The sequence below is a fragment of the Suncus etruscus genome, chromosome 8, assembly GCF_024139225.1.
Source record: "Suncus etruscus isolate mSunEtr1 chromosome 8, mSunEtr1.pri.cur, whole genome shotgun sequence".
Taxonomy (NCBI): Eukaryota; Metazoa; Chordata; class Mammalia; order Eulipotyphla; family Soricidae; genus Suncus; species Suncus etruscus.
This window is the reverse complement of record NC_064855.1, coordinates 59,817,581-59,839,996: the sequence shown is the minus strand read 5'-3', so window position 1 is coordinate 59,839,996 and position 22,416 is coordinate 59,817,581. Positions and strand designations below refer to the sequence as shown.

Genomic DNA, 22,416 nt, shown 5'->3' with positions numbered 1-22,416 from the left:
CTGTATTTGGGCCACACTGAACTCAGCTCAGAAACACCATGCTGTGCTATCACTCCATTCTCTAGACTTTTTTATTTTATAAAAAACTATTAATTAGTAGATTTTTAAAATAAAAGTAGAGAAGGACCGCGGTTCGATCCCCCAGCGTCCCATATGGTCCCCCCAAGCCAGGGGCAATTTCTGAGCGGTTAGCCAGGAGTAACCCCTGAGCATCAAACGGGTGTGGCCCCCCCCAAAAAAAAACAAAACAAAAATAAAAGTGTAGTTACCTCTAAAGAAATGAAAGCAATATTGAAAAAAAGTAACATGATGCAATCAATGGTCTTGGGGATTCTGGGCCATGCTGCCCAGGTAGGACTCTTGGTTCTTCCCCTTACAGACTGTCAGTATATGACCTTGGACTTCCAGAGAGCCCTGCTCCTTATCAAAAATAGAATAGTAAACATACTTAACCTCAGTTTGTCATGAGATGAAATAAGTTAATATTATATAAGTTTAAAAATGCACAACATGGGGCTGGAGTGATAGCACAGTGGTAGGGTGTTTGCCTTGTATGTGGGCAACCCCAGATGGACTCTGGTTTGATTCCAGGCATCCCATATGGTCTCCCAAGCCTGCCAGGAGTGACTTCTCAGAGCAGAGCCCAGAGTAACCCCTGGGAGCCACCGGGTGTGACTAAAAAAAAATAGAAAGTAAAAAAGAATGTATGAGATATTATAAAGTTTATATAGAATTTTACTCTGAAATACAATATTTCAAGGTATTTTATATGTCTGTTTGAACATATGGGCAAATAAGTTTACTGTTTATATAAGTATGCTTGTATAAATAGGTCTGTGTCTTCCCATCTTGACAATGTGTTGGAACATCATTATTGTTAATAGAGATATAATTTCCCTTCAATTCCTTTCTCTTCCCACCCTCCTCCTTTCTCCTTCCTTCTCTCTTTTCCTCTTTCTCTCCCTCCCTCCTTCCTTCCCTCTTTCCTTCCCTCCTTCCTTCCCTCCTTCCCTTTCTTTCCCTCCCTGCCTCCCTCCCTTCCTCCCTCCCTTCCTTTTTCCCTCTTTCCCTCCCTCCCTCCCTCCCTCCCTCCCTCCCTTCCTCTCTCCCTTCCTTTTTCCCTCCCTCCCTCCCTCCCTCCCTCCCTCCCTCCCTCCCTCCCTCCCTCCCTTCCTTCCTTCCTTCCTTCCTTCCTTCCTTCCTTCCTTCCTTCCTTCCTTCCTTCCTCCCTTTCTTTGCTCAAAAATGGATTGGGTGTTTTATTCCTGGCAGTGTTTGAGGGACTATGTGTTTCTGGGGATTGAACCCAGCACTCCTACATACAAAGCATGAATTTCTGTGCTTTGAATCATCTCAGTGTGAGCAACATCACTCCTCATCTTATTATTATTGTTATTATTAGATTGTTGGGCCATACTTGGCTATGCTTAGGGGTTACTTCTGGCTCTGTATCTAGGAATTACTATTGGCAATGCTCTGGGGACCATATAGAATGCTGTGGATTGAACCCAGGTTGGTTGTGTGTAGGCAAACATGCCACCTGCTGTATTATCACTCCAGACTCAATCTCACTCTTCCTAATGGGTGAAATAATCAATTGTAAGTATGTATATATAACAATAGTTTATTCGTCCCCAAACAATGTATTTATTTCCAGTGTTTCTTCTTCTTCTTTTTAAATATGAAATGCTTCACGAATTTGCATGTCATCCTTGAGCAGGGGCCATACAAATCTTCTCTGTATCTTTCCAATTTTAGTATATGTACTGCTGAAGTGAGCACTTCAGTGTTTCTTCTAAAATTATAGTATATACATGTATATACTATATATACATGTATATATATATATACTTTCCCTGTAGGAAAGATAATTCCTAAAGTAAAAAAAAATCAATTTTATTTTACAGGTAGATATCGCCAAATTTCCCCACAAAAGATTTTGCTAATTTATACTTATTTTAAAGACTTTTGATTAAAATATGATAAAATACTAAATTAATGTATAATTGATGAAATAAATGTGGAATATAGAAAATTATGCCTGTGCCATGGTTGGGTAGAATCTCTGGCAATGTATGACTTGAGATACATTTAGACATTTTGTTTTTGAATAGAAACTTACAGGTCTGAGCCCAGACTTAAGAATATGCAGAAGGGCTAGAACAATAATAAAGAGTTCATTATTTGGCATTCTATCTGTTTTTCCATGCACTGTCATGAAGAATCCCTGAGTAAATAACCAGGAGTAACCAGAGCACCACCAGGTGTGATACAAAAAGTCAAAAAGGAGGGTCTGGAGCTGTGGCACAAGCAGTAGGGTGTCTGTCTTGCACAATAGCCTAGGACGAACTGTGGTTTGATCCCCCAGTGTCCCATATGGTCCCCCAAGCCAGGAGCAATTTCTGAGTACATAGCCAAGAATAACCCCTGAGCATCATCAGTGTGGTCTAACCCCCTCTCCCAAATAAAAGTCATAAAAGGAAAAAAATTGAAAAAGAACATGTGGAAAATCAAGGATGGTACTGGGTGGGCAAGTGTGAAGTTCTGGCTTCCATCTCTAGGACTGCATATAATAATAATAACAACAATAAAAGTAAAAAGGAATATACAAAATTATTTGAAACAATGTACTTCTTAGAATTGGAAAACACCCAAATTCACAGTATACTGCTTTGCTCTACAAATGTATTTCTTCTTTATTTTTCTTCTTCTTTTACAAACATATTTCTATACTAAAGGTCTATAATATAGAGGAAAAGTAAAAATCTCAGAACTACAAAAAGAGATTGTAAAAGCTGCTAAAGGAAAATGGATCCAGGCAATCTTTTAGAATACAGAGTGAGAGGAAAGGAAGCTAGTAGATATGCAGGCCAAGTATCTCATGGAGGATCTCATGGCAGAAATCACCTCACTCTGGCTTGGTATCCATTCTCTTCATCTAAGAAACATATCTTTCTTTCCTTTTAGACTTCCACTGAGCTTTTTTCTCATGGAGGCTAGCAAATTTCCTCTACCATCTTGCAAGTCTTAAACAACCTGGAATGTTCATCATATAGAGTCCAAATGAGACAAGCTTTACTACTGTAGAATTCCTAAATCAAAAAAAAAAATCTTATGGAATGAGAATTTATGACGGATAAATGCTTTTGGAGGGGCCATGTTACAGAACAGCATCTTGAAAGTTAGTATTCATAAGGGACAAAGAGATTATACAGTAGGCACTGCACTTTTGCTTTGTGTGACCTGGATTTAGTCTTTGGCATCAATTATGGCCCCCTAGGTGAATTTGCCAAGATTGAACCAGAGAGCAGAATTGGGAGTGTGAATAACACTTAACCTGACACTGCTGAATGTGGCTCCCAGAAATAAGAGAAATAAAATGTTTGGACAATTGGCAGGTAATAACATATAAACATAACTTGTAATTTTTTGTGCTTTTTTTGCATAGGCACAGTAAATATTGGAGAGATTAGAAAGGGTGTTTCCTGGGACTAAGAGATACAGGGTTTCTCCACCCTTGAAGTATACTGTCATGGGAATAACCAAAGGCTCTGTACATGCTCTTATTCTCTTCCCTAGGTCCTTTTGTGATGTCTGGGAACTTTCTGCTCAGTCGTGGATGATAAAATCAGGCCTCTGTAACTAGAGTTTGATGATATATAACTGGCAATTTTTGACCTGAATGATCATGAGCTCAGGAGAAGCTTGAAAAAAAATACTCATTTTGAATCAAAATGAAATGGGAGACAGGGAGGTGGGAAGGAAGGGTTTAAATGTGAGGCTTGGGAAGGTGCAAATGCAAGGGCACAGAACTCTTTGCAGGGTTTTATTTGAAAATAAATGGGATGTAGTTGGGTTATATTGGCTGGTGAGAAAAATTGTTCTGATGGCAGCCTATGGTCCTGGTGGTGCAGTGCTCAGAAGCCTGCAGACTTCATTTCCTGATATTCACTGCCACTTTCCAACCTTGGATCTGTGGACCAGACCCAGAGGCCAATTTGTGGGGTCAAAATGAAAGGCACAGCTGTTTGTTGGGCTGATGAAATCGGTCTTGTTGGTCAGGAAAAAATAATCTTCATGGTACTGGAGAAGTCAAACTGATAAATGGGAAGTAGAAAATGATTTCCACAGCATCATTGAGAGGACTCCCTGAGCACAGAATCAGGAGTACTCCTGGAGGTGGTCTTTTGCTCCCAAATATGAGTAGTTTCTGATGATGGGAAGAGTATGTCAGTTATCTAATAAAGTTGTGTGAGTCAGCACTACAAGTTATTTGAATATAGGATTTGAGTAAGCCCCAAGTGACTTTGGCACTCACTGACTATAGGATCACTTACTCTTGGGCAAGATACTCAATCTCCCTCTGTGCTTGAATTGAGACATAATTGGATCCTTTTTATGAGGTCATAGTAAATGAAATAGATTAATATATGTGAAGTGCTTGAACATTGCCTGGAATATAGTAAAACTGGCTAATAGTGAAACAACTAAAATGTAACACTTTATTATGGTGTGTGTGTGTGTGTGTGTGTGTGTGTGTGTTAAGCCCTTCATTCATCACTTTATCTGAATTTATCTGTTGCCTGAAATATTCTTCCTTCTACTCCAGATGTGGTTAATATGCCCAATTTACAGAGACTAAGATTTAATTAAGTTAAGTACATAATTGTTAGCCATTGTAAGAACATGATTTTTAGCCTATCATTGTAAGAGTCTAGCAGAGAGCCTGGGAGGGAACTTTAAGAAGACAACGATTTGTGAAGAGCTTCCTTTATCTTTCTTCGATTATGTTTGGGAGACCAGATGGATGCAGAATAAGTGTTTCAGGCTATGTTGAGGAGTGTCAGTTTTAGTTCTTTTTAGACTCCTTTCTTTGCCATCACTTTCTCCTGAAAAATAATTTTTCTTATGTGCTCTAAGTGGTTCTTAAACTTGCCTACACATTAGAGTTACCTGGGGAGCCTTTCACATCTTAGTCTCCGACTCACCCAAGACCAATTACGTGGAAATGTTGGGAGTGGCACAAGTACTTTGTATAACTCCCTGGGTGATACCAACATGCACCGCTGTTCTCAAGATTTTCAATCTTAATAGCCCCATTCAACCACACAGATATTTTAAAAACAATTCCCAGGCCCTTCCCTCTTGAGACCAATTCACTTGGTTTGGGTTGGAGCCCAGACTTGCTTTATATAAAAGATCCCCAGGTTGTTTGAATGTGTAACCAGATTTGAAAAATCATTATCTTAAATGACCCTTTGAGTGGCAATCCAGGAAAAAAAAATACATATTATTTTTAAGGGAAAAAGAGCATTAAATAGGTAAAATTAAGGGTACATGTAGAGCAGTAATTTACATGTTTGTGACTTTTTCTCTCTTGGGTCACACCATGTGGTGCTAAGGCAATACTGCAGGGCTCAAATCCAAGGCTCTGCCATGTCAAGTATGGGCTTCAATTCCTTGAATTATCTCCCTGGCTCATATGCTTGTGATTTTTATCTTATTTTAATTCTACATTTTTTGGGGGAGGGAGTTTATTCTATATTGAATAGTGTTTATTGAGAATGAAGAAATATTTAAATAATGTTTATACTTTCATGATCCAAGGAGATTCAGGGAAGAGGTACATTGCTGAAGCTTTTGGGGCATATGCAAAAAGACACATGGAACAATGATGATTTTGTCATACACCATGTTACTTTCACAATATTAGTAGCAGTTTCTGTTTATATCACATCATCTTGAATCTTGTTCCTTAAAGTCAATTGAATATATGAATAGTCACGGTGTGATCTTGGGATGGAGATATAAGGACAGTTTTTGGTGCTATAGTGAGGGTTAAGGTGATAGATGGTGGGGCTGGGCGAGAGATTTTTTTTTTCCAGTAAAATGTGAGCCTTCTCTGTTGCTCTGATTGTTAGGGATGTTACAAAGTGAGCATTGACAGGCTACAAAATTAACACACAAAAATCAATGGCCTTTCTATACACCAATAGTAATAAGGAAGAAATAGACATTAAGAAAACAACCCCATTCACAATAGTGCCACACAAACTCAAATATCTTGGAATCAACTTGACTAAAAATGTGAAAGACCTATACAAAGAAAACTATAAAACTCTGCTCCAAGAAATAAGAGAGGACACACGGAAATGGAAACACATACCCTGCTCATGGATTGGCAGGATTAACATCATCAAAATGGCAATACTCCCCAAGGCGTTATACAGATTCAACGCTATCCCTCTAAAGATACCTATGACATTCTTCAAAGAGGTAGATCAGGCACTTTTGAAATTTGTTTGGAACAATAAACACCCTAGAATAGCTAAAACAATCATTGGGAAAAAGAATATGGGAGGAATTACTTTCCCCAACTTTAAACTTTACTACAAAGCAATAGTTATCAAAACAGCATGGTATTGGAATAAGGACAGGCCCTCAGATCAGTGGAATAGGCTTGAATACTCAGAAAATGTTCCCCAGACATACAATCACCTAATTTTTGATAAAGGAGCAGGAAATCCTAAATGGAGCAAGGAAAGCCTCTTCAACAAGTGGTGTTGGCACAACTGGCTAGCCACTTGCAAAAATTGAACTTAGACCCCCAGCTAACATCATGTACGAAGGTAAAATCCAAATGGATGAAAGACCTCGCTATCAGACCCCAAACCATAAGATATATAGAACAACACATAGGCAAAACTCTCCAGGACATTGAGACTTCAGGCATCTTCAAGGAGGAAACTGCACTCTCCAAGCAAGTGAAAACAGAGATTAACAGATGGGAATATATTAAGTTGAGAAGCTTCTGCACCTCAAAGGAAATAGTGCCCAGGATACAAGAGCCACCCACTGAGTGGGAGAATCTATTCACCTAATACCCATCAGACAAAGGGCTAATCTCCAAAATATACAAGGCACTGACAGAACTTTACAAGAAAAAAACATCTAATCCCATCAAAAAATGGGGAGAAGAAATGAACAGACACTTTGACAAAGAAGAAATACAAATGGCCAAAAGACACATGAAGAAATGCTCCACATCACTAATCATCAGAGAGATGCAAATCAAAACAACAATGAGATACCACCTCACACCACAGAGAATGGCACACATCACAAAGAATGAGAACAAACAGTGCTGGCGGGGATGTGGAGAGAAAGGAACCCTTATCCACTGCTGGTGGGAATGCCGTCTAGTTCAACCTTTATGGAAAGCAATATGGAGATTCCTCCAAAAACTGGAAATCGAGCTCCCATACGATCCAGCTATACCACTCCTAGGAATATACCCTAAGAACACAAAAATACAATACAAAAATCCCTTCCTTACACCTATATACATTGCAGCACTATTTACCATAGCAAGACTCTGGAAACAACCAAGATGCCCTTCAACAGACGAATGGCTAAAGAAACTGTGGTACATATACACAATGGAATATTATGCAGCTGTCAGGAGGGATGAAGTCATGAAATTTTCCTATACATGGATGTACACAGAATCTATTATGCTGAGTGAAATAAGTTAGAGAGAGAGAGAAAAACGCAGAATGGTCTCACTCATCTATGGGCTTTAAGAAAAATGAAAGACATTCTTGCAATAATAAATTTCAGACACAAAAGAGAAAAGAGCTGGAAGTTCCAGCTCACCTCAGGAAGCTCACCACAAAGAGTGATGAGTTTAGTTAGAGAAATAACTACATTTTGAACTGTCCTAATATTGAGAATGTAGAGCCTGTTTAGGGTACAGGCGGGGGTTGGGTGGGGAGGAGGGAGATTTGGGACTTGGGTGATGGGAATGTTGCACTGGTGATGGGTGGTGTTCCTTTTATGACTGAAACCCAAACACAATCATGTATGTAATCAAGGTGTTTAAATAAAAAAAAAAGAAAAAAAAACCAAAAAATAACCAAAGTGAGCTTTGAGAGTTCCATATTCATTCTTCCTCTGTTTCTCTTTGTTCCATTTACTCACTTGTCCACCCAGATCTGAGGGATGATGGTACAGTTGTCAGGGCAGGGCAGGTAGCCCTAAACCCACGTGACAATATTAATCTATTTTCTTGGTGAGTTTTAAATTCCATAGCTGTAAAATTAGTCCAATATTGTCTGTTCAAAGTCTGTGTGGTCCCTAGTATACAAATCAAGTCTTGCTGCAGGCTGGGGTTCAGAGAGAGAAAAACTTTGTGGATTACACTTATCTGTACATTGGTGATTACAGAAACCCAGATCAACAGAGAGTGATGTTAGGAACTCATGTATCACTGACTTGTAAATCCTTCTGACAAATAAGCAAGTCATCTATGATAGTTTCCATGGTAATGTATAAATTCATCTGAATTTTATTTTTTTAATAAATCTGTATTTAAGCACCATGATTACAAGCATGTTTGTAGTTGGGTTTCAGTCATAAACAGAATGCCACCCTTCACCAGTGCAACATTCCCACCACCAATACCCCCCTCCTCTCTCACCCCTGCCTGTATTCATGATGAATTTCATTTGAACAAAAATGAATTAGGATTTTAGAGTTTTTGGAAGTAACATGTGCATTATATTTTAAGTTATAATGGCTACTCATTCAGTTTTATTCACCAAAATTCTTGGCAAATGTTGCTGTTACTTTACTTACTAATTGAGTGTATAGGGCAAAGAACAATGTACATTTAAAAATGCCTCATTTATTGGATTGTACTTCCAGTTATTAAATATTCCTTATGTACATCAGTGGAATAGGACTGAGATAATATTTAACCTCTGGAAAGGAGATATTTTGAAGATTAATTTGAAAGTTAGTGATTAAGAATTTTGTCACAAAACTTGCTATATGTACATGAATTGAAGCCAACTTATAAATTTCTTTGAAACATAAGGTAGCTAAATAAATGGCTTCAATTAATTGTTATTAATTAAGAAACAAGATTCATGGCATATAGCAATGGAAGAAGCATTTGGATCTGCTTGTAGCAAATTTATGGAATAGGTAGTTCTCCATTAACATATTCTTTGTCCTTTTCTTTACCTCTGAACTGTCTAGAGGACTCATGCCCTCTCAGTTCCTGACCTCAGGGTGATAAATACCCTTCCAACACTAACATGATGTATCTCTACTAGATCCTCTGCTTTTCTGTCACATACATACCTAACTACCTACCTAGCTCCCTCTGCTAATCCTCTGGTAAAATTAAATTAAGTTAATCAGGCGTCAGAAAGAAGCAAGTAGACAATTCACATTATTATCTAAATCAGCATTCTTTAGACCTTTAAAATGTGTGAACTAAAACCTGTCCTGCATCCACAGACTGGTGTTATAACAAGGGTGGTAGATCAGTGATTTTCAACTTTTCTACACCTACTGATCTGTGGGCCACTTTTGCAAATCAGTTTTTCTCAAGGTTTTTAAAACTATGGTCTCTTCTGATCTTGTTTATTCCTCCACCATCCCTACTCATTTTGTCCTACTCATTGACCCCTAGTTTCATGCTGTGGCCCTTATTTATGCATTTTACCTAGGCCCCTTTGGACTTGGGACTAGGGGCTGTATGACCTTTCATTGAGAAATGTTGGATAAATGATATTCTGTCATATTATAGCATTTTTTAAATTTTTATTGAGGCACTGTGTTATTCATAGTTTCAATCATAAAAGATTCCAGTGCTCATCTTATCATTATCATTAGCTTCCTTCCACCAATTCACAAACACCCTCTTTCGCCTCTCAGTCAGCATTCTTGACAGACTAATTTTTAAATTTGGTTGCTGTAGTTTTTCTCATGTTTTCATTTTTCTTGGTATTTTGATTCAGCTATATAGATAAAACACATTTTTACACCTTTAATGTGTCCATAGGATGTTTAGCTGAGAAATGTTGGTCTAAATAAGTGATATCCTGGCATATTTATAGAACTATTTTAAAATTTTAAATATTTTGTTTTTGTATCACACTCAGTGATGCTCAGGGTTACTCATGTCTCCATACTTAGGAATTCCTCCTGGTAGTGCTCAGGGGACCTTATTGGATGCCAGAAATCAAAATAGGGTCAGCTGAGGCAAGGCAAGCTCCCTACTCACTGTATTATGTCTCCAGCCCTATTTTTAATTTAATTATATTTAATTAATTTAATTCAATTTGGGTTTGCACCACACTTGATGGTACTCAGGGCTTACTCTTGACTCTGCTGAGGGAACATTCCTGATGGGTCTCAGAGAACTATATGGGATGCCAGGTATCAAACCCCTCTTGGTCTTGTTCAAGGCAAGTACCCTTTTTGCTGAATTACTTCTTGGACCCTGAGAACTACTTAAAAAGTGTTTTTTTTTTAAATTTTATTTAAACACCTTGATTACATACATGATTGTGTTTGGGTTTCAGTCATGTAAAGAACATCACCCATCACCAGTGCAACATTCCCATCACCAATGTCCCAAATCTCCCTGCCTATACTCTAAACAGGCTTTCCATTTCCCTCATACATTCTCATTATTAGGACAGTTCAAAATGTAGTTATTTCTCTAACTAAACTCATCACTCTTTGTGGTGAGCTTCCTGAGGTGAGCTGGAAATTATTATTGCAAGAATGTCTTTCATTTTTCTTAAAACCCATAGATGAGTGAGACCATTCTGCGTTTTTCTCACTCTCTCTGACTTATTTCACTCAGCATAATAGATTCGTGTACATCCATGTATAGGAAAATTTCATGACTTCATCTCTCCTGACAGCTGCATAATATTCCATTGTGTATATGTACCAGTTTCTTTAGCCATTCGTCTGTTGAAGGGCATCTTGGTTGTTTCCAGAGTCTTGCTATGGTAAATAGTGCGACAATAAATATAGGTGTAAGGAAAGGGTTTATGTATTGTATTTTTGTGTTCCTAGGGTATATTCCTAGGAGTGGTATAGCTGGATCGTATGGGAGCTCGATTTCCAATTTTTGGAGGAATCTCCATATCGCTTTCCATAAAGGTTGAACTAGATGGCATTCCCACCAGCAGTGGATAAGAGTTCCTTTCTCTCCACATCCCCGCCAACACTGTTTATTCTCATTCTTTGTGATGTTTGCCATTCTCTGTGGAGTGAGGTGGTATCTCATTGTTGTTTTGATTTGTATCTCTTTGATGATTAGTGATGTGGAGCATTTTTTCATGTGTCTTTGGCCATTTGTATTTCTTCTTTGTCAAAGTGTCTGTTCATTTCTTCTCCCCATTTTTTGATGGGATTAGATGTTTTTTTCTTGTAAAGTTCTGTCAGTGCCTTGTATATTTTGGAGATTAGCCCCTTATCTGATGGGTATTGGGTGAATGGTTTCTCCCACTCAGTGGGTGGCTCTTGTATCCTGGTTTCCTTTGAGGTGCAGAAGCTTCTCAGCTTAATATATTCCCATCTGTTAATCTCTGCTTTCACTTGTTTGGAGAGTGCAGTTTCCTCCTTGAATATGTCTGTAGTCTCAATGTCCTGGAGTGTTTTGCCCTTGTGTTGTTCTATATATCTTATGGTTTTGGGTCTGATAGCGAGGTCTTTCATCCATTTGGATTTTACCTTCGTACATGATGTTAGCTGGGGGTCTAAGTTCAATTTTTTGCAAGTGGCTAGCCAGTTGTGCCAACACCACTTGTTGAAGAGGCTTTCCTTGCTCCATTTAGGATTTCCTGCTCCTTTATCAAAAATTAGGTGATTGTATGTCTGGGGAACATTTTCTGAGTATTCAAGCCTATTCCACTGATCTGCGGGACTGTCCTTATTCCAATACCATGTTGATTTGATAACTATTGCTTTGTAGTAAAGTTTAAAGTTGGGGAAAGTAATTCCTCCCATATTCTTTTCCCCAATGATATCTTTAGCTATTCTAGGGTGTTTATTGTTCCAAACGAATTTCAAAAGTGCCTGAATCACTTCTATAAAGAATGTCATGGGTATCTTTAGAGGGATAGCGTTAAATCTGTATAATTTCTTGGGTACTATTGCCATTATGATGGTGTTAATCCTGCCAATCCATGAGCAGGGTATGTGTTTCCATTTCCACGTGTCCTCTCTTATTTCTTGGAGCAGAGTTTTATAGTTTTCTGTGTATAGGTCCTTCACATTTTTAGTCAAGTTGATTCCAAGATATTTGAGTTTGTGTGGCACTATTGTGAATGGGGTTGTTTTCTTAATGTTCATTTCTTCCTTATTACTATTGGTGTATAAAAAGGCCATTGATTTTTGTGTGTTAATTTTGTAGCCTGCCACATTGCTATATGAGTCTATTGTTTCTAGAAGCTTTTTGGTAGAGTCTTTAGGGTTTTCTAAGTAGAGTATCATGTCATCTGCAAACAGTGAGAGCTTGACTTCTTCCTTTCCTATCTGGATTCCCTTGATATCTTTTTCTTGCCTAATCGCTATAGCGAGTTCTTCCATGCTGTTTTCAGAATTCTGTCTCTATCTTTGAGATTCGTCATTGTGACTAGGATGTTTCTTGGGGTGGTTTTTCTGGGGTCTCTTTTGGTTGGTACTCTTCGAGCATACAGGTTTTGATCACATATATTCTTTAGCTCTGGATGTTTCTCTTTAATGATGTTCTTGACCATTGATTCTTCCTGGAAATTTTCTTCCTGGGTCTCTGGGACTCGAATGATTCTTAAATTGTTTCTGTTGAGCTTATCATAGACTTCTATTTTCATCTGTTCCCATTCTTTCACTAATTTTTTCCATTGTCTGTTCATATGCTTTAAGTTTTTTTTCTCCAATCTCTCCTGCTGTACGGAATTGTTATTTATCTCATCTTCCACAGCACCAAGTCTATTCTCAGCTTCTGATACCCTGTCCCAGATCTTATTCATTTTGTCATTCACTTTGTTTACTGAGTTTTTCAGGCCTCTTAGTTGACATGTTATTTAAGTTTGAAGTTTTGTGATTTCTGTCTTCATATTTTCTTGGTTCTTATTAGTGTTATGTTCAACTTGATCCATGGTTTCTTTGAGTTCTTTGCGCATCTTCCATATTGCTAGTCTAAAGTCCTTATTTTAGAGGTTGATTAGTTGGTTGGTCATTATCTGGTCCTCAGAATTGTCATCTTCATTCTCTATGTCTGATGCTGGCCTGCATTGTTTCCCCATTGTCACACTTTATTGTGTTTTTTTCTATGTGTTGTGGTGGTACTCATTGGCTATATGATGCAGGAAGCACACTCCTCTGGCTCTGCCCTTCTGGATGGTCCGACTTGCCCCCAAGGGAGGGGAGTTCTTCGTGGATGAAGCCTCACAGAGGATCAAATCTTAGGCCCGAGTACGCATCAGAGAAGACAGTCCGGAGAGAAATGCTTGCTTCAGTGATCCAGCACAGTTCTTAGAGTGATTTTTTTCTTCTTATTGCGATGGTGTTCTTTTCTTAGAAATAGCTCATGGCTGCTTAGCGAATCAGAGCCAAAGTGCTCTCCTGGAGCCTCTTTTCCGCCCACTCCCAAGAGGTTCATGCAACAGGATAGTAGACAGACACACACAGGCAGCACTCACAGTTTTTCACAGTTGGGCCCCACTGGGCAGGCGTAGTTTCATGGATTTTCCCAGCCTGATGTCACAAACATGGGACCAGGCTTCTGCAAAGCATAGCCAGTTTTCACGTTATGGAGTCCCGCCCTGGCATTGGCCTCTGGGAGAGCGAGTTTTCTGGAGCCTCTTTTTGGCCCACTCCTGATAGGTTCATGCAACAGGATAGTAGACAGACACACACAGGCAGCACTCACAGTTTTTCACAGTTTTTCTCCCTGATCATGAGTGAAGGTGAGCATGTTTTCATGTGTTTGTTGGCAATACTTCTGTCTTCCTCAGAGAAGTGTCTATTCATTTCATCTCCCCATTTTTTATGGCTTTATTTGGTTTTGGGGAGCTCAGCTTTCTGAGTGCTTTGTATGTTCTAGATATCAGCCCTTAATCTGATATGTCGAGTGAAAAGATTTTTTCTCATTCTGTTAACTGTCTTCTTGCATTAAGTAATGTTTCTTTCGCCATGCTGAAGCTTTTTATTTTGATGCAGTACCATTTGTTTATGTTTGATGCTAATGTTCTTGCCATTGGTGCTCCATTTTCGAAGACCTTTTTGATATATATGTCTTCGAGTGTTCTGCCTATTTTGCTCTCGATAAACTTTATAGATTCGTGTCTGATTTCAAGGTCTTTGATCCATTTTGAGTTGACTTTTGTATAAGGAGTGAGGTATGGGTCAGTTTTCACTTTCATGCATGTGGTTTTCCAGTTGTACCAACACCATTTTTTGAATAGGCTTTCTTTGTTCCATTTCAAGTTTCTGCCTCTTTTATCAAATATTAGTTGGCTGTATATCTGGGGGTTTATGTCTGGGAATTCTGTTCTGACCCAGTGGTCTGAGGTCCTGTCTTTGTTCCAGTACCATGCTGTTTTGTTCACTATGGCTTTATAGTATAGTTTCAAGTTAGGTAAGGAGATGCCACCCAGCTTCTTGCTTTTCAATATGTGTTTGGATATCCTGGGTTTTTTGTTATTCCAGATGAATTTTGTGATTGATTGTTCTATTTCTTCAAAGAATGGTGTTTGAATTTGGATAGGGATTGCATTAAATCTATATAGTAGTTTGGGTAGGATAGTCATTTTGACTATGTTAATTCTACCTATCCATGAGCATGGGATGTTCTTCCATTTCTTTAGATCCTCTTCAATTTCTTTCTGAATTGTTTTGTAGTTTTCCTGGTATAGGTCTTTCACTTCTCTTGTAAGGTTGATTCCTAGGTACCTGATATTTTTTGATACTATCTTAAATGGAATTGTATTTTTAATCTCTCTCTCCTCAACTTCGTTGTTTTTATATAGAAACGCTACTGTCTTTTGTGTATTGACTTTGTATCCAGTCACTTTTTTGTATTGGTTAATTATTTCTAGGAGTTTTACTGTGGGCTCTTTAGGGTTTTCGATGTATATCATCATATCGTCTGCAAATAGATATAGTTTGTGTTCCTCTTTCCCAATTTGGATTCCATTGATTGCCTTCTCTTGTCGGATTGCTATTGCTAGGACTTCTAAGGTTATATTGAATAAGAGTGGAGAGAGTGGACAGCCTTGCCTAGTTCCTGATCTTAGTGGGAATGCTTCTAGTTTCTCGCCATTAAGTATAATGTTGGCTGTCGGTTTTTCATAGATAGCTGTAACTATCTTGAGGAAGGTTCCTTCTAACCCCATTTCCTGAGTGTCTTTAACATAAAAGGGTATTGGATTTTGTCAAACACCTTCTCTGCATCGATTGATATGATCATGTGGTTTTTGTCTTTCTTGTTGTTGATGTGATGTATAATGTTGATTGATTTGCGTATGTTGAACCAACCTTGCATTCCTGATATAAATCCCACTTGGTCATGATGTATGATCTTTTTGATGAAGTGCTGAATTCGGTTTGCTAAGATTTTGTTGAGTATCTTTGCATCTATGTTCATTAGTGAGATTGGTCTGTAGTTTTCTTTCTTGGTGGTGTCTTTGCCATCTTTGGGAATGAGTGTGATATTGGCCTCATGAAAGGAATTGGGGAGAATTCCTGTTTTCTCTATGGTTTGGAAGAGCCTATGGAAAAGTGGTAGTAGGTCTTCTCGAAATGTTTGGTAGAATTCACCTGTAAATCCATCTGGGCCTGGACTTTTGTTCTTAGGGAGTTTCTTAATTACATCTTCAATTTCCTCTGAGGTGATTGGTCTATTTAGGCTTTCTAGTTCTTCCTTTTCCAGTCTTGAAATATGGTATTTTTCTAGGAATCTGTCGATTTCTGCTGGGTTCTCTAGCCTAATTGAGTATAGTTGTTCATAATATGATCATGATATGTTGTATTTCTTGGGGTTCTGTTGTAATCTCTCCCCTTTCATTTGTAATCCTACTGATTTGGGTTTGTTCCCTCTTTTCTTGTTGAGTTTTGCCAGTGGTTTGTCTATCTTGTTCATATTTTCGAAAAACCAACTCCTGGTCTCATTGTTTTTTTGTATTGTTTTCTTAGTTTCTATGTTGTTTATTTCTACTCTGGTTTTTATTATTTCTTGCCTTCTGGTTGTGGTTGTATTTCTCTGTTGCTGTTGTTCCAATTCCTTGAGATGATCGTTTAAATTGTTGATTTTGTTGTTTTCCTGTTTCTTGACATAGGCCTGTATTGCTATGAGTTTCCCCCTAGTTACTGCTTTTGCTGTGTCCCCCAAATTTTTACAAGTTGCCTCCTCATTATCATTTGTCTCAAGGAATCTTTTTATTTCTTCCTTGAGTTGCTCTTTGATCCAGCTGTTGCTGAGCAGCATGTTGTTTAATCTCCAGGTATTAGTTTTTCTCCATTGCTTCTTCTTGAAGTCAATTTTGACCTCTGTTGCATAGTGATCTTATAGGGCACTTCTAATGATCCTTACATTTGTGGTCTTATATAGGTTGGCTTTGTATCCTAAGACATGGTCTATTCTGGAGAAGGTTCCATGTGGGCTTGAGAAGAATGTATATTCTGCTTTCTGGGGGTAGAGGGCTCTATATAAGTCTATTAGCCCTAGATCTTCTAATTTTTCATTTAGGGCTCTTATTGCTTTGCTGTTTTTCTGTTTGGTGGATCTTTCCAGTGGTGATAGTGGAGTATTGAGGTCCCCTACTATTATCACATTTCCCTTCATGTCTTTCTCCAGGTTTGTGAGCAGTTGGCTCACATATTTCGCTGGCTCTACATTAGGTGCATAGATATTGACCAGGGTTAGTACTTCTTGATCTAATGTTCCCCTGATCAGTAGGTAGTGACCCTCTTTGTCTCTGATCACTTTCTTGAGATTGAATGCAATTTGTTCTGATACAAGAATGGCTGTCCCTGCTCTTTTTTGTTTTCCATTGGCCTGTATAATTACTTTCCATCCTTTTATTCTAAGCCGGTGCTTATCCTGTAGTTGTAGGTGAGTTTCTTGCAGATAGCAGAAGTCTGGTTTATTTTTCCTAACCCAATTTTCTACTATGTGTCTTTTAATTGGAGAGTTTAGTTCATTAATATTTAGGGAAATTATTGAGAGAGAGGACTGTTGTGCAGTTGTATTGTGTGGAGTGGTTGTTGTTACAATCGGGGGTTTGTATTGTGTAATTCGTCTCTGAGTAAGTCGTTTAGGATTGACTTAGTTTGCACAAATAGTTCAAGTTCGTTCATGTTTGAGAATCTTTTTAGTCTGCCCTCCCAAATCAATGATAGTTTTGCTGGGTATTGGACCCTGGGTTGGAAATTTCTTTCATTCAGTCGTTTAAATGTGTCATTCCACTCTCTTCTTGCTTGAATTATTTCAAATGGGAGATCTGGTTTGATTCTTATGTCCTTTCCTTTGTACTTGAGTTTTTTTTTTTCTCCCTTATTGCTTTAAGGAGTTCCTCCTTCTCTTTGTTTTTTGCCATTTGGATTATTATATGTCTTGGTGTTAATTTATTAGGGTCTATTTTATTAGGGACTCTCTTGACTTCCTGGATTTGCCCTGAAGTTTTTTCAAAGGGTGGGGAAGTTCTCTGTTATTATCTCCCTGACTACCCGTTCTTTCCCTTTCTCCATTTCCTCCCCTTCTGGTATATCCACAATTCTTAGATTGTTTCTTTTGTCCTTGTTCATTAGATATTGGATTTTTCCTTCCAGTTCTTTTCCTTTTATTTCTTTGTTGGTTTCTTGATCATTTTTTGTTTGTAGTTTTCCTTCAAGTTCTTCAATGTGCTTCTCTAACTCTGTGTTTCTGCTCGTAAGGCTTGTTACTTTGTCTTTTAATTCCTTCACTTCTTTTTGTATGGAATCTTTCATGTTCTTTAACAGTTCTTCTTTAATTTGGCTGATTCGTTCATCCATGGATTTCTTATACTCTGTAGCTAGGGTTTCTTTCATTCCTTTTATTAATTCTTGCATTTCCTTCCTCATGGCCGCTTTTAGGTCTTCTTCCCATGGATCTGTGCATTTTGGTGGACTTGGAAACTTGCTAGGGTTTGTCACGGTATCTCCTGATATTAGGGATCTTCTTGATTTATGCATATTTCTTTGTATATAATGGTGTGCTTTGGAGAGCTGTGCCTTCTAATTTCGGCCTGCTTTGGTCCCCTGTGGCATGGAGATGGGTCCCCTTCCTGAAGGTGGTTCTAGAGGGGGCTGTTGGGTGAGATTGTTGAACCTAGCTCTTTCTCCTCCCCTTTGCTACCTAGAGATCAGCCTTCCTTCAGTGGGTACTGTCCCTTTTCTGCTCCTTAGTTCTGTTAGCGGTGCAGTCCTCTCCTGGCCACAATGGTTGCTGGCGCTGTTGAGCCTAGCTCTCTATCCTCCCTCCTCTCTCTGGGAGTCAATGGAGCTCTGCCCCCTCCAAGCCTCTGCTGAAAAAAATTCCCTCGGCCAAACCCTGCAGGCTCTGCCCTCAGCCCTTGTGGAGTCCCAGGTCCATTCTAGGGCTCAGGGAGGTGGACTGCTCTAGGTCATCCAAGGGTCCAGGTGGCTGGCCCTATCTCCCCTGTCTATTGGTCTTAGTCTGCCCTAGTGGCACAGGGTTCTCCTCCCCCCTCCTACCTTTCACTCGGGCTTGGGGTCCCGCAGCGGCTTGCTCAACTTCCTGGTCTAGGCACTCACCTGGGGGAAGGGACTCACCCAGTCTGCTCGTGCCTGCGCTTGGGGTCCTGGGGGGTGGGCTTGCTGGGCTAGGTGCCCATGTGAGGGGAGAGGAGACTCCCCCGGTTCGCTCTTGCCTGCTCTCGGGTCCGGGGGGTGGGGCTTGCCGGGATAGGCGCCCATGTGAGGGGAAAGGGGACTCCCCCGGTCCACTCATGCCTGCGCTCAGGGTCCCGGGGGTGGGGCTTGCCGGGATAGGCGCCCATGTGAGGGGAAAGGGAACTTACCCGGCCCGCTCTTGCCTGCGCTCTCTAAGTGTCTTTTCTAACTTCTAGACTATGGACTTATTCCATTATCTTTTTTGGAATGGGATTATTTTAGACAAAGCTCCATTTCTGACTTTTTTGCTCTTCTCTTCTTCACAACCACATTACCTTATTGAATGCATTTTAAGAGATTAAATATTTAGAGATTGCTCATACTAATTCATAAGACACAATTTTATTTATATTATATATAAATATATGTGTTATATATTTATATAGTATGTAGAAATTGTCTAACCTAAAGAACAAGTTATTTACTTTATATATACTTTATATATTAACATATCCATATGTCAATGTTTTGACATACATTGCTTTGATTCAATAAACTCCTACCTTATGATTATTTTTGCACTCCTTTTTGTTTGTTTGAATTTTTAGGGGGGGCATACCCGATGATGCTCAGGAGTTACTTCTGGCTATGTGCTCAGAAATTGGTCCTGGCTTGGGGGACCATATGGGATGCCAGGGATTGAACTGAGATCTATTCTTGGTCTGCTGCTTGTAAGACAAATGCCCTACTGCTATCGCTCTGGCCACTGCTATCGCTCATGTATATTTTTGAATGAAAATTGCAAAGAGGAAATGTATTGCATATACTTGAATAGAGAATTGTAGCAATGCATTTTTCATCTTGTTTAAAAATACAAAGATAAGGGGCTGGAGAGATAGGTCAGCGGTAGGGTGTTTGCTGTGTTTGCTTTGCCAGTAGCTGATCCATAAATGATGTTGGTTCGAATCCTGGCATCTCATATGGTCCCCTGTGCCTGCCAGGAAAGATTTCTGAGTGCAGAGCCCTGAGTGCCTCCAGGTGTGATCCAAAAAAACAAAATCAAACACAACAAAAAACCCAAATAAAACAATAAAAATACAATAATAAATTGAGATTAAAAAATCTTAGATAATTTTTAGATAGTAATTAATTAATTTATTTTTTATTTCTGTGGTTTGTTTGAGCCACGTGGTAGGTGCTTTTAGGTTCTATGTCCCTGCTCAGAGAACCATACCATGTCAGGAATTGAACTTGCATGCACACAGGTCCTTTGATCTGTGTCTTCAACCCCCTTCAGCCAGCGGGTCTGACGGTTCAGGATAGCAGTGGGGAGAAAACTCACAGGCAGTCAGGTTTCAGGAGACAGCAGCTTTATTCAAGGCCCTAGCCAACAGGTGTGGTTTCTACCATAACCTATTTTAAGCATGCTTTCTTCAGCTTGCCCTGCATGTTAACTACTCTCTGCCATCTCCTCTCCTCCTCCTTTCTTCTTTGCTTAATCTCTCTCAATCTCCCAATCCATCCTCCTCCTGCCCCTCAGGCAAACCTATTGATACCTCCCAAAGGCCTCTCCTAGAAATGGGGCAGGTCTTACTAGCAGGTAAGTTTACAAAGAAAGAATGGGGGATGGGGGTAACAGTTAGGTGGTTTGGTTTTTGCTATGGGACTAGTTGGATTATCTAGATAATGTAGTGTTCAAATAATCATTTTCTCTCATTTAACCCCTTCCTTCTATCCTCCTTTCACTCTCCCCCACCAGTGTTTCCCCCCCCCTAAATGCCCACTCCCATCTCCCTATCTAGTCATTTTGGTGATATCTAAAATTTAAGTTACCCAGCTTAAAAGAGACATGTAACTCGTACATATTAAAGAGTAGATCATACATATTTAATTTTAGTTATAAGTCTACCTAACTTAACTTTTTTTTCTGAATATATTAGCATTTCTCATGATATTCCTTTAAAAGGTGTTTTATTAATAAGTAATCCTTAAAGCATTTATTTTCATAGGCTTCCATATTTTTTCTTTTAATGTCTTTATTTATACAATTTGATTACAAACAGAATTGTAGTTGGGTTTCAGTCATATAAAGAATACCCCCTTTTACCAGTGCGACAGTCCCATCACCAATGCCCCAAATCTCCCACCTCCCTACACCCCCAGCCTGTATTTGAGACAGGCTTTCTACTTCCCTCATTAATTCACAGTGTTATGTTAATTGTCAGTGTAGTTATTTCTCTAAGTGCACTCACCACTCTGTGGTGAGCTTCATATCGTGAGCTGAATCTTCCAGCCCTCATCTCTATTGTCTCTGAGAATTATTACAAAATGTCTTTTATTTTTCTTAAAACACATAGATAAGTGATACTATTCTGTGTCTATCTCTCTACCTCTGGCTTATTTCACTCAGCATAATAGATTCCATGTACATCCATGTATAGACAAATTTCATGACTTCATTTCTCCTGAAAGCTGCATAATACTCCATTGTGTAAATATCTTAACTTTTATAGGATTTCCTGTGTTTGGATTAAGTTTTATGATTATTATACATTTTGCCAAACTGCATACAGGTCAGTCAATATTCATGAAAAGTAATATCTCTATAATGCCTGCTTTGATACCAGAACTGTGACAGATTTTTTTCATAACACACCCTCCACTCCAGAGAAATATATGATGGTTTGTTCTTAAAAACAGTTATGCAACATGGCATTTCATAAAGTATTTGAACTCATACCATGGGAAGAGAGCTCTACTTTTTAGTGCACAGCTAACATGCATAATGTACATACTGATAATATTGAAAACTTATGCTGTGATTTTCCTAGCAGAAAAATGCTAGGGATACTTCAATTTTTTAGAGATTGACTCAGAGGACAGGAAATGCTCACCTTCAACAAAGGCAAATGAACTGAAGCTTGTCCTCATCCCTTTCATCTTTATAGGCTTTAAGAACCTGTATGGGGGGCCGGTGAGGTGGCGCTAGAGGTAAGGTGTCTGCCTTGCAAGCGCTAGCCAAGGAAGGACTGCAGTTCGATCCCCCGGCGTCCCATATGGTCCCCCCAAGCCAGGGGCAATTTCTGAGCACTTAGCCAGGAGTAACCCCTGAGCATCAAATGGGTGTGGCCCAAAAAACCAAACAAAAAAACCCAAACCTGTATGGGTGAGAGAACCAGAACAATAGGGTTGATTTTATTTCTCTTATGCCCTTATTTTGCCAAGCTTTCATTTCTCATATGGTTAGGTCTGGGGACAGAAAGGACTACTATGACTGAACTATTTTTATTTTCTTTCCAGATTTGGAGCAGTGGTAGCAACTCAGTCTCTAGCACCACGACACAAATTCTGGGACTGGGATTTGTGATTGATTAGTCAAACATTGTGAAAGATCATTGTCATACTTTGATAATTCAGATGCTGCTGCTTAAGGGCATTATCCTAGGGAATTTCATTGTTTTCTCTGACCAATTGCAAGAGATTGTGCAAATAATATAGCCAAGACACAGTAAATGCTTTAGTAGATTGTTATGGACTAATATAATTACTACTTGCTGAGGGAGTATGTCAAGCACTTATACACATTAGCCTTATTACTTACAACCATCCTAAAGGGAAGGTACTTTATTTTATACATGAGGAAACTAAGGTGCAAACAAATGTAGTGAGGCTGTACTGCTATTCAACCTCTGTCTATTTGACTTCAAGGCTTACCCTATGCTATGCTGTTTCTGTATTGTTTTTGGTGTT

At 39.0% G+C, this 22,416-nt stretch overlaps 1 non-coding gene across 1 annotated transcript; it reads right to left on the bottom strand.

Moving 5' to 3' along the window:
- Positions 1-1,675: 1,675 nt before the first annotated feature.
- LOC126017038 (U6 spliceosomal RNA) lies at positions 1,676-1,782 on the bottom strand. The gene has a single exon (XR_007498714.1). It is a non-coding gene; the product is annotated as a U6 spliceosomal RNA (small nuclear RNA).
- Between the last annotated feature and the right edge of the window lie 20,634 nt (positions 1,783-22,416).